Raw genomic sequence first — 19,304 nt, 5'->3', positions numbered from 1 at the left:
GGTAAATGCATGTGGTCTTCAGCTATAACCAGAAGCTTTGCAATAAGTTTCTAACTGCCATAAAGATGAAGCAAGCAGGGGAGGATTGAAATTTTGCCAGACTAGATAACTTTCTGATGTTTTGGAATGACTCAACTGCCTCCAGGGGTAGGGTTGGGAGTTGGTCCTTAGATTTCAGTCGCTTGTTTTTTTGGATTCTCAAGAAAGGAAGCACATCCAAATGACTGTAACGAATCTGGGATTTTTTTAATAGCCAACAACAGGCATGAATTCTTGATCCAGCCCTAGAACTAGGAAGCCTTTGGAATATAATCAGGTTGGAGTAGGGGAATGAATTACATTTCACATTTTCTGTTGCCTGGATGTGAGAACTTCTACAACTCTCCATTGAGACATATTACTTCTTTCTACGTGACTACCTTGTGAGCCTTTATGCAGTTTAAATAAAGAAAGGGAGTGCAGCTTCCTCGCCTTTCCCTGTATTTGATGTTAATGATGCATCCCATTACATTGTCTGCATATGAGCCAAACAGCACAGAAAACTGGAAGGGAATAGTCATCAGGGAAGGTGAGAGCTGTGGCAGCAAGTGTAAGCATCCTGAGGTCAGTGAAGGGGCTGAATGGTGGACGGGGCCCTGGAAGCGGTACCTTCTTTTCACAGTCAACAGGTATTTAGGTAGCACTCACAGAATATAAAAATCTCAATGAAACAGCCTCTTTGGAAGCAAATAGTAACCTTCACCTTATCTGTGGCTCTTATTTTACTTGGGTAATCACAACACATAATGTAATGCATTAGTATGGTAGGTACCTGAAGGAGTAATTTCCAAATTACCTGAGTTTCTGGACATAATGAGAAAGCAAAAACTTTAGCATCCAGAATTTACAACATTAAAACCTATGAAAAGACTGTTATTCAAATTGTCTTGATACATGATTAAAGAAATAAATCGCAGAATTTATAGCAAAGTTGGGACTCAGATATTTTGTACAAATTAGATTTTTATTTTCTTCACATGATTAGAATTGCTTGGGAATTTTAGTGATAGATATAGGTCTTTAAAGAATAACGATGAATAAAAGATGACAAATAAAACCTAAATTGACAGGGTAAGCCAAATAAACAGAATTATATTAGACAGAAGCCAAAACATGACCATTTTAGGCAGCATGCCCACTGGGCTGTAATTAGGTTTAATGCTGTTTTTTTTCTGGTACTTCAAATGCTGCTGGTGGTCAGTGAAAGTTTAAAATAATCAGAGACATATTCTGCAGTAATAAAGTTTATTTTTGCTGTACAGAGACATAAACACAGATAGTCAACTCATTTGCTTAGTTGTGTCTGACTCTTTGTGACCCCATGGACTGCAGGACTCCAGGCTTCCCTGTCCTTCACTATGTCCTGAAGTTTGGTCAAACTCATGTCCATCGAGTCAGTGATGCCATCCAACCATCTTGTCCTCAGTTGTCCCCTTTTCCGCCTGCCTTCAATCTTTCCCAGCACCAGGGTCTTTTCCAATGAGTCAGTTCTTTGCATCAGGTGGCCAAAGTATTGGAGTTCTAGCTTCAGCATCAGTCCTTTCAATGAATATTCAGGACTGATTTCCTTTAAGATGGGCTGGTTGGATCTCCTTGCAGTCCAAGGGACTCTCAAGAGTCTTCTCCAACACCACAGTTCAAAAGCATCAATTCTTCAGCACTCAGCTTTCTTTATGCTCCAATTCTCACATCCATACATGACCACTGGAAACATCATAGCTTTGAATAGACCCACCTTTGTTGGCAAAATAATGTCTCTGCTTTTTAATATGCTGTCTAGGTTGGTCATAACTTTTCTTCCAAAGAGCAAATGTCTTTTCATTTCAGAGCTGCATTCACCATCTGCAGTGATTTTGGAGCCCAAGAAAATAAAGTCTGTCACTATTTCCATTGCTTCCCCATCTATTTGCCATGAACTGATGGGGCCGGATGCCATGATCTTAGTTTTCTGAATATTGAGTTTTAAGCCAACATTTTCACTGTCCTCTTTCACTTTCATCAACAGGCTCTTTAGTTCTTCTTTGCTTTCTACCATAAGGGTGGTATCATCTACATACCTGAGGTTATTGATATTTCTCCTGGCAATCTTGATTCCAGCTTGTGCTTCATCCAGCCTGGCATTTCACATAATGTACTCTCACATAAATTAAATAAGCAGGGTGACAATATACAGCCTTGAAGTACTCCTTTCCCGATTTGTAACCAGTCTGTTGTTCCATGTCCAGTTCTAACTGTTGCTTCCTGACCTGCATACATATTTTTCAGGAGGCAGGTCAGGTGGTCTGGTATTCCCATCTCTTGAAGAATTTTCCACAGTTTGTTGTTCCACACAGTCAAAGGATTTGCTGTAGTCAATAAAGCAGAAATATATGTTTTTCTGGAACTCTTTTGCTTTTTCGATGATCCAGTGGATGTTGGCAATTTGATCTCTGGTTCCTCTGCCTTTTCTAAAACTAGCTTGAACATCTGGAAGTTTATGGTTTCATGTACTGCTGAAGCCTGGCTTGGAGAATTTTGAGCATTACTTTGCTGGCATGTGAGATGAGTACAATTATGCAGTAGTTTGAGCATTCTTTGGCATTGCTTTTCTTTGGGATTGGAATGAAAACTGACCTTTTCCAGTCCTGTGGCCATTGCTGAGTTTTCCAAATTTGCTGGCACATGGAGTGCAGCATTTTCACAGCATCATATTTCAGGATTTGAAATAGCCCAACTGGAATTCTATCACCTCCACTAGCTTTGTTCGTAGTGATGCTTCCTAAGGCCCACCCGACTTCACATTCCAGGATGTCTGGCTCTAGGTGAGTGATCACACCATCGTGGTTTTCTGGGCCATGAAGATCGTTTTTGTATAGTTCTTCTGTGTATTCTTGCCACCTCTTAACATCTTCTGCTTCTGTTAGTATTATCTGAAATATAGATAATACTGCCTAGTAATTAAAAAAACTGCTTCCCCCAAACAAATGACTCCCCTTAACTAATATGTCCCAGTTTCTTGACAACATTCAAAGAATTACCTAATATCAAGAACTGCATTGTTTGAAAACTTACCAAACATTGGATAAGCTGGATAGTGTTCCTGATGAAAGTAGGGAAGAAAGATCGAAACTTCAGGGTTGGGGGATTGCGGTTGAATAGTGAGTGGAGTAATGAGGGCACACATTAACAGACGACTAGGGTACTGAGTCCTTGACTTAGAGAATCCAGGGCTTCTTTCTTCTGCTGCCTTCTTGTTACAGAGCGGTCTTATGTTTCCAAATAGTGCTCTCTGTGTGTAGGACCGTATGACAGTTGTGGGGGAGGGATGGCGAGAGAGAAAGAGATGGGGGAAAATGAGAACAAGAGAAAGCAAAATGATACAATTTTAAAGGAAATGAGAAGTGAGCAACACAAAAGCATGGATATTAAAATGGAACAAGAAATAACATTAATAATAATAATAATTTAAAAGTCAACCAGAAAGGTCTACAAAGGCCCTTATATTTATGTCTGATATTTTAAAAGCTATTCATAAAAGAGGCCGGTTGTACATAAGTTGCAAACATTTGTGACTCCAGAGGTACAGATATATCCTTGAGGTTGGGGACAGGCAGGAGAAGATTTAATGGAGATGGCATCTTGTGATGTAATGAATGATATTCTCAGCAGAGTTCTGTGGTACTCTGATACATTTCTCAGGGTTGTTAATTATCAGTGGCTTCATATCCAACAGCAATTCAGCAAAATGACTCCTATCAAGGGCTGTTACACTACAAACCATGTATACAACTAGATAGAAGAACCAGAATCTGCTTCTGAAGCCACTGTGCTCTGGAAAGAAAGACAGAGACAGATGAGCCTGCTCTGCTTTTGTGGCCATCTGGGCTTCTTCGGTGCTTAAGAGTGACGAAGGAACTAAATGTATTTACTTATATGGAGAAGGAATGACTTTCTGCATAAGAGGAAGAAAAATGGAAAATGCTCATTATATACATTTAAGCAACCTAGAACTTCCTCTTTCTTCTTCATTAGTTATATTATTCCAGATGTGGACTAGACTGGAGTCTTTTTCCTCTGGATGAGTGGCTCATAGAGTATGGATAAAATATAAATACTTTTTATGATCCATCTTGTGCTCCCAAGACAAGACCCGGTGGTCCAGAGCCACCATATTGCACAACTCCACAGGGCATGGCCTCATCTAAATGGAGGTTGTGTGAATCACGTCCAGTTGTGCTCCTTAGATGCACTAGGAGGACCTTTGTCAAAGAAAGAGTAGGTGTAAAGGTTAATGTTTTTCTCCATTTCAAGCAGGGTATAAAGCACATTGGAGAAGGAAATGGCAACCCACTCCAGTATTCTTGCCTGAAGAATCCCATGGACAGAGGAGCCTGGGGTCTCAAGAGTCAGACACGACTTAGCGACTAAACCATAAGGCACATGGGTGTCAGGTGAGGAATTATGGCGCCTGCCTAAGTAAATTTGTCAAGAGAAGAGGCAGCACCTCCATGAATCGGTAGTAGAGGTGGGACAGCAGCACAGACAGGGGCAAGCCCCATTGCTACAGGCTTTGTTAGAGTGATGGCTGTTGGAACTTCCTGTAAACACAGGTTTTGAATTTAAAAGTGTAACTTATAGAAATAGAAATTACTTGTCAACAATTTCACTTAACTTATCAAATAATGAAGGAACCAGTAAGAGGAAAGCTTGATTACAATAACACTTTGAGAAAGTCGGCATTTATAGGAAATTCAGTAAGAGAATCTTAGAATGAGAATGGTGAGTGCAGTTGGAAACTGGTTAATGGTCTCAAAGGCAATACACATATGAGTTATTTTTTCTACCAGGAAGAAATAATTTGGATAAAATTTTTTAATATTCCTTTTACAGAATCAGCTGGATATAGTCTTAACCTTTATCAGGAATTGCAAGGTGCCCTAATCACAGTGGAGCTGATTTAAGGTTGGATGCTGTTAGGTTTTTAATACTAGCTTTTTAAAATTTTGTCCTAAATGCATACATAAAGTATTGTGGGTATGAGAGAGAGTTCTTAAGCACATCAACTCCTGTTGTCCCAGAACTTACCGCTGGTGTGATGTAATAAAAGTAAGGACAAGTGTACTACTTGAGTGGCTGAACACTCCATAGGTGAGAGACAGGGAAAATGATTTTTCTCTGTTTACAAGGGGGAAGGAGACAGCTATCCCCCTCCTCTCCTGAAAATGTCTCCTTGGAAACATAACGGGCCTAAATCCTTACTTCAACTCTTTCGTTTATAAATAAAATCTCTCCAGGAGCCAGAATGCCCTGTGTTCTTGGCTTTTACCACCCAAGAAGTATCTCCAAGTTTTGGGGCTCATTCCTCCTTGACATTTAAATACCTCAGAAGGTAACACTCCAGGTTGGGCAGTAACCATTTGGGGTCTTTTTGGTACAGACAAGTTAACTCCATCATTAGGGAGACAAATAGTTGCAGATCTATGTGAAAAATGTTTCTAGGACAAATGAAAGCAATTTTTTCTTCCTAAGATTTTTCTGTCTTTATTTTGTATACATTCCTGTATCTCAGGAAGATGGAGCTATTTGCAAGATAAATACTTTAGAACAGTGGTTCTTAAAATGTGGTCCCTGGACCAGCAACATCAGCCTCACTGGGAAATATTTTAGAAATTAAAAAAGTTCAGACATGAGATTACACCAGACTTACTGAATTAGAAGTACTGGGTCCAGTAATCTGTTGAGTGAGCCCTCCAGGTAACTGATGCAGGCCTCGGTTTGAGAACTGCTGCTGTGCACCCTGTGCTTATGAGCTAGTCCCAGCCTTCCTCTTTATTTCCTACAGCTGACTCTGCTCCCTACATGCATTACTAATTCTTTACCAATTTATGAAGTCCATCTACTGCCGTGTTAAGGTCTACTCAGCATAGTGAGTGTAACGGTGACCCGAAGAGCAGATTTCCATGTAGGAGGCACTTCGGCGTCATGAGAAGGTTATGAGATCCCTGTTTCAGAAAGGGTTTAAAAACTGGATAAGCAACCACCTATTTTGGGTGATTTAAATACAGATACCAGCAGCGGAGGGCTGGCCAAAATGACTGAAATTTTTCAGTTTCCTCAAGGCAAACTATTTGAGAGACCAACTAATAAAAGAATTTCCTGATTGAAGAGTAATTTAGCAGGATTATCCCTTGAAGATTTAGCATGCAGAAATATGCTGAAACATATTTTATTTTATATTGCATGTTGTATCACTAGTACATTTAGGAAATAATAATGGCTACTTATGTATGCTTCATAGATATTTTTATGCTTTTAATTGGTTGGAATTCTGGTGTCATATATCTATCTTGATTCCAGAATTGCTTAAGGTGTTCCGTGGTGTCTGCCACTTGCCTCCTACTGTCTTCATAAGGGTGACATCAGAATTCCCGTTATCTGTCAGCAGTGTATTCTCTCACTCAAAAGTGGGTTCAGTCTTACAAGTGAGAACTCAAGGGGCCTAACAGAAACTACCCATTTGCTCGGAAATCTGTCCTTGTGGAAAATTAGCAAATGATATCAGATCATTTAAAATTCAGTTTCTAAAATCCCCACATGATCTCTTGAAATTCCCTTTCCAGCTTTATGAATCTAAGCAAACAGAACATGTGGGACCCATTACCAGCATTCCCAAAAGTTTTGTTATAGTTCCATGAACGTAAATCTGATTTGCTTGGCTTTCGTGAGAAAGATCATAAGACTTAACCCACAATAGAGATGCATAGTAAGGAAAATATAATTGTCAGCACGTGTGCTTTTGGGCTGCACCATTAATGTTGACCCCAAAACACATGTGCCATAAGAAAAATGTGACAAAGAAAAAAAAGAGACCTAAATTTAGATAGCACTCATGCAGATGCTCAGTGGCTCAGCTATGTCCTACTCTTTGCGACCCCATGGATAGTAGCCCAGCAGGCTCCTCTGTCCATTTTCCAGGATTTTCCAGGCAAGAATACTGGATGAGTTGTCAATTCCTCCTGCAGGGGATCTTCCTAATCCAGGGATCGAACCTGTGTCTCCTGTGTCTCCTGCATTGGCAGGCAGATTCTTTATCACTGAGCCACCTGCAAAGCACTATATTGCCTAAAATTAAAGAGGGAATAATCCAGGTTAGTATAAATACTAACACATGAACCATAAATGCTTTGTGAAAATGTTTCCTATTTCTCGCAATACTTGCGAATCACTCACTTTCATTAAGCAGAATTGTTTTTATGGACTGCTGAATTATTCCTTGCAGTACCATATTTTGTTGCTTCTGAGATTGGTTTGGAAGGGAGCAGTCATTATCTTAAATATTACCAGTGTTTATCCAGGTTTCTGTGGTAATTTTGTTGAGATTTTTCAAAAGCTGTTCAAAATATGAATATCCAAATATGTGCAAAGTACACAATTTTTTTTTCCTTTTCTCCATAAAGGCTTGCTCTTGGGAGGGCTATTAAAGAAAACTTCTATTAGGGGAAACTTTTCAGTTATCATTTCTCCTATTCACTTTCCAATTCTGGTATCCATGCTGTTTTGATTTTGAGACTGTTCAACATATCAAGTTGTGGAGAATTACTTTAGCTCTTTAGTTTAAGGGAGCTTTTAGTTTGGCTTGGTAGGCATGCAATACCAGAGAAGAATAAATGCAATGATATTGCTACTGATCATCTTAGTTGGGAGAAGTGGTCTGGTCATATCTCCATTAAAATATGGATAAAGATTTTTGTGTGACATGACCTTGCTAGTTAGGTACCCTTGCTGTGGCGTGGTGCTTTGCTGCTGCTGCTGCTAAGTCGCTTCAGTCGTGTCTGACTCTGTGCGACCTCATAGACAGCAGCCCACCAGACTCCCCTGTCCCTGGGATTCTCCAGGCAAGAACACTGGAGTGGGTTGCCATTTCCTTCTCCAGTGCATGAAAGTGAAAAGTGAAAGTGAAGGTGCTCAGTCGTGTCTGACTCTTCGTGACCCCATGGACTGCAGCCCACCAGGCTCCTCCGTCCATGGGATTTTCCAGGCAAGAGTACTGGAGTGGGGTGCCATCACCTTCTCCGGCATGGTGCTTTACCTAGATGCAAATCCTTTAGTGTCCTTTGGATCATGACATGTGATGCAAAGGTCTTGTCACTCACTCCAGCCTGGCTCAGATCTGCTCCCAGGGCTCTGGTGTTCTTTTCTGAAGGTCATTCTTTATAAGTGAACCTGGAAACCTTCCTGGTTGGATGATGCTACGATACACTTCTTGTGTATGTGTGTGTGTTTCCTCTTTCCATGATCCTGGCTGAGGACTCAGATGCAGCTCTTTGAGAACTCCTTTGCTTTCTATACCCAAAGACAGAACACAGGATCTTTTTTATTTTAATGGTTTAAGAACTAATCATCACAAGGGGGAAAGAAATGAGATAATGCCATGAACAAACTCCAAGAAGTTGGAAGTATTTAAGAAATCTGATGAAGTTTCTTGGCTCCTGTAGGCCCTTTTGTAATTCTTTATTTTTCTTTGTCCATCTTGAAAACCAATTCTATGACAGCAAGTTTGTGTATATCTTATGTATTAAGAACCCAGAAAACAATCATGATATAGCAAAGGAACAAAAGATGTTGGTTACAGAATACATTTTACTAAAAACAAGCTGAACCAAAGGGCAGAGGGCTCACAGATTTGGCTATCAAATTAATATGTAGAAATCAAGTCTCTATGTAGTAAGATTTCTTAATTAAAGCAGAGCCTAGAAAATGTAAAACAAAACCCATTTCTTACTGAAACTGAGCAGAATGTAACCTCGGTTGGTAGCTAAAAATAAAAAGGCATGAGGTGATGACCGAGGGTGTCTTTGTCCATTTCAGTGCCATCATAACTAAGATTTACAAACACCACATTCTATATTGCCCCAAGGAAACCAGGATTATCCTCTTCCTGTCTGTTCCATTGTCCTTCTGACTTGTGTAATTTGTATACTTGTCTACTGTACTTATCTATCCTTTCTCTCCAGCCAGTACAGTTTCAATGGCTCCTGGAAGGAAATATATTTCTCTGTGACTGTCTGGCAGTATGTCCTTAAAGCCTCATACTATGTTCTTCCTTAGGAAGAAAACTAATAATGCTAACTATAAAGTCAACTATAGCACAGTAAACCATTGACATTTATGGTTCTGAGTTTTTATTCTTGGCAGTTGAAATATGCTTGGTAGTTAATTTTACATCAGGCTGCATCCCAAGAGTTTGTGTGTGACAGCTTTAAATAAAGAAAATGAGTATTTTTAAAACAGCCCAGCAACTATTGGTATGAATCAAGTAATTTTGGGATACAAATGGATAGTGAATAAAATCTGTTCTATAATTTTGTTGAAACTACCTGCATCTGACATGAAAAGTTGGCACTAAATCTGGAACACATTTTCCTTGGCTCTGAGGATGCCAGTGGGACCTTTTCCTCACTAAAGGATACACTGCACTAAGCTTTTCTTTGGATTCCTAAAATCACCCTACTTCCCAAGGTAGTGAAGCAGGAGGAGGCACCAAAGACTAATTTGACTTCCTGATCTGGGCATAAAAATAGAAGCTAGCCTGTAAGGAGTTGTTTGGATTAAAGGAGAAGTGTGTATAAAACACACCACAGAGCTGGAGCAGCCTACTTCGCAATTGTCCTAGACATGCTTGTACCAGCGCTGTCCTTGGGCCATTTATGTAAAGTTTCTGAGTCTCAGTTCTTTACCTGTAAGATTTAAAATGTGTGAATCATACTGAATCATTAGGTTTTAAGGACAAAGGGCCCACATTGAGTCAAAGTGCTGTCAGTCCTCACCATCTATTAATTCCTCCAGTCCCAGAGAGTGTAGCTCTTCTGTGCTGGTTCCAGAAATGTTACCATTCAACCATTTCATTGGTAGGATAACAGAAGCAACTTCATTTCATTATGTATTTTCACCTTGTCTTCCTGTCCTTTTTGTCTTCCCTCCCTTTTCCACCCCAGGAAACTCCCTAGGACAGATCTCATCATTTTCATTCAGAAATTAAAGACAGTCTCATTTTCAGCCATTAGAAAGTCCAATCTTGTCTAAATGCAAACATCTATCTCTCACTCTGAGAAACTTGTATGCAAGTCAAGAAGCAACAGTTAGAACTGGACATGGAACAATGGACTGGCTCCAAATTGAGAAAGGAATACATCAAGGCTGTATATTGTCACCCTGCTTTTTTAACACATGCAGGTACAGCATGCAAAATTCTGGGCTAGATGAAGCATAATCTGGAATCAAGATTGCTGGGAAAAATATCAGTAACCTCAGATATGCAGATGACACCACCCTTATGGCAGAAAACAAAGAGGACTAAAGAGCCTCTTGATGAAGGTCAAAGAGGAATGTGAAAAAGCTGGCTTAAAACTCAATATTCAGAAAACTATCATAAGGCATCCGGTCCCATCCCTTCATGGCAAATAGATGGGGAAACAATGGAAACAGTGACAGACTTTACTTTCTTGGGCTCCAAAATCACTGCAGATGGTGACTGCAGGCATGAAATTTAGACACTTGCTCCTTGAAAGAAAAACTATGACAAGCTAGACAGCATATTACAAAGCAGAGACATTACTTTGTCAACAAAGGTCCATCTAGTCAAAGCTGTGGTTTTTCCAGTAGTCATGTATGGATGTGAGAGTTGGACTATAAAGAAAGCTGAGTGCTGCAGAATTGATGCTTTTGAACTGTGGTGTTGGAGAAGACTCTTGAGAGTCCCTTGGACTGCAAGGAGATCCAACTAGTCCATCCTAAAGGAGAGATTAGTCCTGAGTGTTCATTGGAAGGACTGATGCTGAAGCTGAAGCTCCAATTCTTTGGTCACCTGATGCAAAGAGTTGATTCTTTGGAAAAGACCCTAACGGTAGGAAAAATTGAGGGAAGGAAGAGAAGGGGCAACAGAGGATGAGATGTTGGATGGCATGATCGACTCAATGGACATGAGTTTGAGTAAACTCTGGGAGACAGTGCAGGACAGGGAAGCCTGGTCTGCTGCAGTCCATGGAGTTGCAATGAGATGGGACACGACTGAGCGAGTGAACAACATCAATCTCTCAGTCAATTAAAAAGTTTCCCCTTTCACAGCTTGCTCTTGTGAAACCTATAGTAGGCAAGGGGAGCACAGTTTGACCAATAAGGTTACGCTTCCTCAGCTTTCCACAGGTTTATCCCTGTCCTCAAAGCTGTTTGTGCTTCTTCCCCTGTGAGGGGGGAGGATGGGAATGGACACGGAATCTGAAGGGCCAGAGCTGCAGGCGCTCCTCCTCTCCCGTCACCCTGGGGAGTTCTTCGGAAGCCTCACCGCAGGGGATCTTCCCTCTGCACTTCCTTGGTGCAGGGGGGCGGGTTTTCTTGCTGATGCTTTTAGGTTCCCCTCAGGTCCAGTCCTTGGGGGTCCTCTGCAGCCTCCTTTTGGTATAGCACCTGCCGCCACTGGTGCCTGCTCCCGTCAGCGGCTTTGCTCACCCTCAGTCGGGGCCAGCTGACGTCCTCAGGTGAGAGTGGTCATCCCAGCTCTGACCCCCTGGCTCTGCGGAGGATAGCCAGATTCTCTCACAAGCTCCTTCCCACATGCTGTGCTGGAGGCCTGTGCTGGAGCCCGTGGGGCCTCTTGACCCCGGTGCCGCGACCCTGTGGTCCTCACCTTCCCGCATAGACTGGTGGAAGGAAGGTGGTGGGGGCGTGGCTGATCGGGGATTACAGAGCCCCGATAGCTCTGTTTAAGTATATCAACTCTTAACACTCTGAATTATAATTCTGATTAATGTTCTTCTTTTAAGTTACATAGTTTTCTTAGCAGCTTTATTTGCTCTGGGAGGTCACAATTAGATCTGTTTTGTGCTTATGTCTCCTAGTATGTTTTCAGTGTCCAAAGGGGTAGTAGTATATACTTTTTCTCTTTTTTCCCTCAATAGCTTTGTATTGGATTTGACCTAGATCTTTTTCTGTTGCTCATATATACGTGAAACTAATTTTTCTAAGCTTTTAGAAGTTATAGCTCTATTACTCAAGGTAGTTTTCTTAATTTTTAGTGCTCCCTTTAGTTTTATATTTTTGGAGTGTTAGGGCATATACTCACTTACTCTCTAGTTTTATGTTTTTGGAGTGTTAGGGCATATATTCACTTACTCTTTGAGGTTTCCTGGCTCTGTTTCCCTTTCCGTACTTACCTGGGTCCTCTCTTCCATGTTTCTACAGTGCCCAAATTTTTCTGAATTTTCACTTTATTCCAAGAAGTTTCTGCCTACTGTGGGACTTTCTCTCAGAGGGAAATTTTGGCTGTTTGATCTTGACAATTCATGTGACCCATACTGCTTGTCTTTTTCAGACTTTACTGTAGGGTTTCTTGCAGCAATCAACAGCCATTTAAGTTTTTTTTGTTGCTTTTTTTTTTTACTGCTCTGTATCTTTGTTGTAGCACATGGGCTTAGTTGCCCCACGGCATGTGGGATCTTAATCGCCTGATCAGGGATAGAACCTGCATCCTCTGTATTGGAAGGCAGATCCTTATTGGAAGGCAGAACCACTGGACCACCAGCGAAGTTCCCATCCACTGTTGAGTTGGTCAAAAAGCTTCCAGTTTTGGATGCTGTTTTCAAATTGGCGGGTCTTGCTCCCCAGGGAATACCTGTACACTGTTTTGATCTTTCATTTTTTGGACCCACAGACACCCCATTTCTTCTCTCTGTCTTCTCCCCACAGACACTGATGACATGCAGATCTTGTGGATGCTGTCACTTTGCTGTTGCTGCTTTATTTAGGGATGTGGGGGTCTTGTGTGTGAGTCTTTTTTGTGGTTTTGTTGCAAAGTTGTCTTGTTCTGCCATCTAGTTGATTGCTCGTTTTACTTGAAGACTCTTTACAAAAGTAGTTTACTATATAAACATGAAATGATAGCCCTAGTAAAATAACAAGTTGGATTCTTTTATGAACAATGTTATGTTATTCTTCTGTCTTTAAAATCAAGTGTTGTGATTCAATGAAAGGGATAATGTTAAATTATTTATTCCCCAGTTCAGTAGCCAGTAAGAACCAATGCCTAAATGTTTCTTTCATTAAGTCTGTTCTATTATAGAATTATGTAAGTTGTCAAGAGCAGTGCAGGAGCCTGCAGCTAGGAATGGTGGAGCTGTTACCATCCCTAGGCTGGAAACTACAATAGCAAGCTGTGTGTGTTGCGGGGGGCGGGGGGCGGTTGGGGGGGAGTGGGTATTAATACTTCCTTGAGAGAACCAATGACTTTCTTTTGAGAGACACAGACAAGTTGAGGTGATTTTCCAAGGAGAGAATTAGGGACATAATATCCTGACCATATTGTCTTTTCTTTTCATTTTCTGCTTGAGCATCCTTATTGGCTGAACACAAAATGTATAAGTGCTTGTGGGGTAAGACTAGGGTGAAAGGAGAGATAAGGTGCCTGTATTAAACAAATATAAAATAACCAGTATACTATTTGTCTCATTGAGTAGAACTGTCTCAGGCTAAACTTGCATTTGTGGCTTATAAATATGTCATGTTGATTTAACAATGTATCTTCCCACTACTGAAACAGAAAGAAATCACTCTTCTTGCCTGTATACTTGGCTGTTAACTATTAATAGATGAGGGTAAATTTATATTTTTAGCCCCATCTTCTCTCTCCTTCAAATATTATTCATTAAAAAATAAACCAAGGTATTTGAAAATAAAAGGCAAATTCAGAAAACCCAATTATTAGTTTATGAAAATTTTAAAGATCTTTTTATCCACCAATTTATATACATGCTAATTTATGTGCATAGCCAACTATGTCATGAACTTATTCTAGTATTGAAATGATAATACTTTACCCCAGCTCATCTTTGTTGACCATAATGATGACATCAAAAAGACCTTTCATCTGTTACCATGATGATTGCTTAAGTATATTTATTTCTCAAGACAAGTTGGGTTATGCAGATGGTACCAGATCGCTCAAATCTCAGGGGCTTAAAACAGGAATACACCCAATGAGGTCCAGCAGTAGACCTCTGCTCTTCACAGTTATTCACGCTTCCAAAGTAAAGAGTGCACTACCATCTCATGATACTTTCATTTCATAATGTGTTTATCTAGTCAGCACAGCAGGTGGAGAACTCTGAAGGGTCTCGTGCCAATAATTAAATATTCCTGCCTGGAAAAAGGCATGAACACTTCCACTCATAACATTGTCTAGAATTAGTTTTTAGACTCTGCCTGACTCGATGGACATGAGTGTGAGTAAGCTCCGGGAGTTGGTGATGGATAGGGAAGCCTTTGCAGTCCATAGGGCTGCAAAGAGTCAGACACGAGTGAGCAACTGAACTGAACTGAACTGAATCCCAAGTATGCCTGGAGGTACAGTATTATGTGTCCAGGAGGAAGACCTGGATACTAATGAGCATTGATAATGTCTATCAAAGTATGAGGTTCCCTTGTGTTTCAGGAGATCAAGACACCTTGTGAATTGCCATTTTTTTTTTTTTTTTTGGTACATTCTCATTGGACACTCAGCCTCTAATCTTAACCCTTTAACATCTGGTACCAAATTTCTTTCATCCCCAGGTCAGCTATGGTGGAGCTTTATTCAGAGAGCATCCTAAATTCTGAATCTGTCTTAAGATGATCACATACTTCAACATGAAGACTAAACTTGAAACATACTACAAAAGACAAGGACTCCTTTACCCTAAACACATAAGTGAGGTTTGAATGAAAATGACTGTGAAGTACGGTAATCTAGCAACTATGAGAAATGTCACCCAGAAGATGAGAATGATTTAGAGATGCAACATGTTGCTCTTCTTCATAGAGGACACAGAGGATCATCCAAGGTATGCATTCAATACACACACCCCTAGGAGGAGGAGGAGGAGGAGGAGTGGAGATGCATGCTCAATCATGTCTGACTCTTTTTATGACCTCATGGATTGCAGCCCACAAGGTTCCTCTTTCCATGGAATTTTCCAGGCAAGAATACTGGAGTGGGTTGCCATTTCCTTCTCTAGGGGATCTTCCTGACCCAGGGATGGAACCCACAACTTCTGTGTTGCCTTCATTGGCAGGTGAATTCTTTACCACCGCACCACCTGGGAAGCCCCTTATACACACCCCTAAACGATCTCCAAATTACAGAAAATGGGTTGTTGTTAACTTCAGTTTCTTTGAGTCATCACTGTGCTTCTCAGTACGAAGAAAATTAGATCCTTAAGGAACTTTGACTCTGTCTCTGAAATAATTTGTGTGTTGATTGGGAGAATTGGTTACTGTATTATTCCAAGTTCCTTTCATCATTTTTATTATTCCCTAGGCTGTGAAAATATTAATATGAAGGGACATGAAAATTAATATGTATAAATCTATTTAATATATTGTTTATTATGTAGAAGTCAATACTAAATTGGATTTTTTTGGTACTGAATCAATGCTTGGAAAGATTCAAAAATTTTAGGGCAAAAGGTGAAAATCCTCCTCTTCATTCCACTGAGCAGGGATACTAATTCCTAGGAAACCTTTTGGTGATAAGACATTTCCAAAGTGTTAATTAAGGAGAAGGCCCATCCAAGTAAGTTCTTTGATTTTCAGTTGTATTGGAAACATCACAAACTATCTTGATGAAAACAACTTTCTTTTGCTTCCCCAACAGAATTCTTAGATTTCTGACTTGGCAAAGTGCAATCATTTTCATTACTTTCAGATCATTATTTATATAATTCTGTGCTAGCTTTCCAGCATTTCTTGCCTAATGGTTCTTAAAGTCAACAATCTGAGCAATTTGGGGAAATATGTGTCAGTGTTGTGTGTTGAGGAATTAAGCTTTGATTAAGACCATTCCATTCTCTATTTTTGCAGTACATGAACAGAGAGAGTGGAATGGTCACTACTAGGGTAGAAATCGGAAATTTTATCTATAGGAGATCTAGATAGGTGCTTGGTGAGAAAAAGCTAGCAACAAAATCAATATAAAGGAAATGCTATCTTTCTAAGCTTGCTTGCAATTTCATTTTGCTTTTGAAATATTAGATTTCAAAACTAATATTTTCTTATTATTAAAAAGTTAAGTGCTATGCAAATATTTAACAGTAAGTGAAATTCCCATACCAACTCACCCTTCAGAAGTAACTGTCATTAATAGTTTGTCTGTATTCTTTATACTCTTCCAGAATTTAGTTTTTATTTTTTATGAGATTCTTCTCCTCTTCCCTCTCCTCTGATATCCTCCTCTTCTCCTCTTTTTCCTCTTCCTTCTCCTCTCCTTAGTCCTCTTCCCTATTTCCCCCATTCTCATTCCCCACTCCTCTTCTTCTCTTTCTGTCCTCTGAATTAATACCTGTAGTATTGCTGGTTCAAAGATTCTGAACTTTCAGAATTTTAGTAGATTGTCTGTAAATGTTTTTCCAATTGATATATTATTAATTACTCTGCCACGTAAAGTTGTATTCATTAATACTGTCTATAATCTATCATTGGTCTTTATTACCCTTTGTTAATTCTGTTTTACTTTAAATTTCTTTAATTGTTTGGTTCAGCTCCTTTTTATAAGTTTATTGGCCCACAGAATTTTTCCTACAAGTTGCCTGTTGATATGTATCTTTTCCCTATTTGGTTATTTGTCTTTTTAAATACAGACTTGTATATAATGTTAATAGGCTTCCTAGGTGGCGCTAGTGGTAAAGAATCTGCCTACCAGTGTAGGAGACACAAGAGACACAGATTCAATCCCTGGGTCAGGAAGATACCCTCGAGTAGGGAATGGCAACCCATTCCAGGAATCTTGCCTGGAAAACTCCATAGACAGAGGAACCTGGTGGGCTACAGCCCATGGGGTTACAAAGAGTCTGACAAGACTGAGCACACAATATATATATATATATATTAATTTGTTAATTAATATATTAACAAATACATTATTATATATCACATATATATTATATATCATATTAATCTGTTAATATATGATATATTAACATATATGATATATAAATATGTTACATATATTAATACATATTAGAGATGTTAGACTTTTGTCTTTTCTGTGTGTTGTCTGTACTTTTCTCTGATCACTCTGTCTTCTTTCTTTTGTTATGGTATATTTTGCCTTGCAGAAGTTTCAAATTTTCATGTGAACATATGTATCTATTATTTCATTGCTTCTAGATATCATATCATGCTTGGAAATACCTCCTGAATTCTAAGTTTATGACACATATTAGCCATTGCTTTCTTTAGTTTTTTGTGAATTTACTTTTTTGCCTTGTATGTAAATTATGGATATAAGTCATGGATTCACTTTTCCAATTTGCTGTCCTTTTCCAGATGACTGGTTCATTGTACAAGCCTCTTCTTTCAGTAGTCCATTTTTCTCTCCACTAATTTGAAATACCATCCTTATCAAATACATTTACATATACTTGAGTCTATTTTCTTTTATTCTGTCTATTGCTGTGCTGATCCTGGGATGTTTTATTATTGTAGCTTGAATATAGTTGAATATTTAAAGGGCCTTCCACTTTCCTTTGTTCAAGTTATAGACCCAAATTTAAAAGTACAATAGGAATATTGATTTTTATAACACTGATTTATAGATTAATTTGATAAAAAAGATACCTTTAAGTAAGTGAATCTTTTTACCCCCAAACAAAATGAAACTCATTTTTCAAGTCTTCTTTTATGGCCTTCATTGGAATTTTATACTCTTTTTCTCATCAGTTCAGTTCACTTCAGTTGCTCAGTCATGTCTGACTCTCTGCAACCCCATGGACTACAGCATGCCAGGCCCCACTGTCCATTACCAACTCCCGGAGTTTACTCAAACTCATATCCATTGAGTCGGTGATGCCATCCAACCATCTCATCCTCTGTCGTCCCCTTCTCCTCCTGCCCTCAATCTTTCCCAGTATCAGGGTCTTTTTAAATGAGTTAGCTCTTCGCATCAGGTGGGCAAAGTATTGGAGTTTCAGCTTCAACATCACTCCTTCCAATAAACATTCAGGACTGATTTCCTTTAGGATGGACTGGTTGGATCTCCTGGCAGTCCAAGGGACTCTCAAGAGTCTTCTCCAACACCACAGTTCAAAACCATCAATTCTTTAGCACTCAGCTTTCTTTATACTCCAATTCTCACATCCATACATGACTACTGGAAAAACCATAGTTTTGACTAGACTGACCTTTGTTGGCAAAGTAATATCTCTGCTTTTTAATATGCTGTCTAGGTTGGTCATAACTTTTCTTCCAAGGAGCAAGTGTCTTCATTTCACAGCTGCAGTCAACATCTGCAGTGATTTTGGAGCCCCTAAAATAAATTCTGTCACCGTTTCCACTATTTCCACTGTTTCCCCATCTATTTGTCATGAAGTGATAGGACCGATGCCATGATCTTAGTTTTCTGAATGTTGAGTTTTAAGCCAACTTTTTCACTGTCCTCTTTCACTTTCATCAAGAGGCTCTTTAGTTCTTCTTGACTTTCTGCCATAAGTATGGTATCATCTGCATATCTGAGGTTATTGATATTTTCCCCAGCAATCTTGACTCCAGTTTGTGCTTCATCCAGAAAAATCCAACAGAAAATAGGATTAAAGATTTACTGAGCATGGCCCCACCCATCAGAACAAGACCCAATTTCCCCCTCAGTCAGTCTCTCCCATCAGGAAGCTTCTATAAGCCTCTTAGCCTTCTTCATCAGAGGGCAGACAGACTGAAAACCACAATCACAGAAAACTAATGAATCTGATCACATGGACAGCCTTGTCTAACTCAATGAAACAATGAGCCATGCTGTGTAGGGCCACCCAAAAGGGACACGTTATAGTGGAGAGGTCTGGCAAAACGTGGTCCAGTGGAGAAGGGAATGGCAAACCCCTTCAGTATTCTTGCCTTGAGAACCCCATGAGCAGTACGAAAAGGCAAAAAGATTGGACACTGAAAGATGAACTCCCCCGGACAGTAGGTGCCCAATACGTTACTGGAGATCAGTGGAGAACTAACTGCAGAAAGAATGAAGAGATGGAGCCAAAGTAAAAACACTTAGTTATGGATGTGACTGGTGATGGAAGTAAAGTCTGATGCTGTAAAGAGCAGTACAGCATGGGAACCTGTAATTCATGATCCATGAATCAAGGTAAATTGGAAGTGGTCAAACAGGAGATGGCAAGAGTGAACATTGACATTTTAGGAATCTGCAAACTAAAATGGACTGGAATGGGTAAATTTAACTCAGATGACCATTACATCTACTACTGTGGGCAAGA

At 39.7% G+C, this 19,304-nt stretch overlaps 2 long non-coding RNA genes across 2 annotated transcripts in view; one reads left to right on the top strand and one right to left on the bottom strand.

Annotated features, from left to right (window-relative positions):
• The window catches only part of LOC102399489, a 137,957-nt gene that overhangs the window by 14,274 nt on the left and 104,379 nt on the right, over positions 1 to 19,304 (top strand). The window contains exon 2 of the long non-coding RNA XR_003112489.3: positions 14,620 to 14,888. This is a non-coding gene — a long non-coding RNA (uncharacterized LOC102399489). The remainder of the gene's footprint in view (positions 1 to 14,619; positions 14,889 to 19,304) is intronic.
• On the bottom strand, positions 2,887 to 5,804 carry LOC123328265. The gene is made up of 3 exons (XR_006543106.1): positions 5,726 to 5,804; positions 3,091 to 3,307; positions 2,887 to 2,948 (listed from the first exon to the last, which is right to left on the bottom strand). It is a non-coding gene; the product is annotated as an uncharacterized LOC123328265 (long non-coding RNA).

This window comes from Bubalus bubalis, chromosome 11, assembly GCF_019923935.1.
Source record: "Bubalus bubalis isolate 160015118507 breed Murrah chromosome 11, NDDB_SH_1, whole genome shotgun sequence".
Taxonomy (NCBI): domain Eukaryota; kingdom Metazoa; phylum Chordata; class Mammalia; order Artiodactyla; family Bovidae; genus Bubalus; species Bubalus bubalis.
The sequence above is the reverse complement of the archived record's forward strand: the minus strand, read 5'-3'. Positions and strand labels throughout refer to the sequence as shown.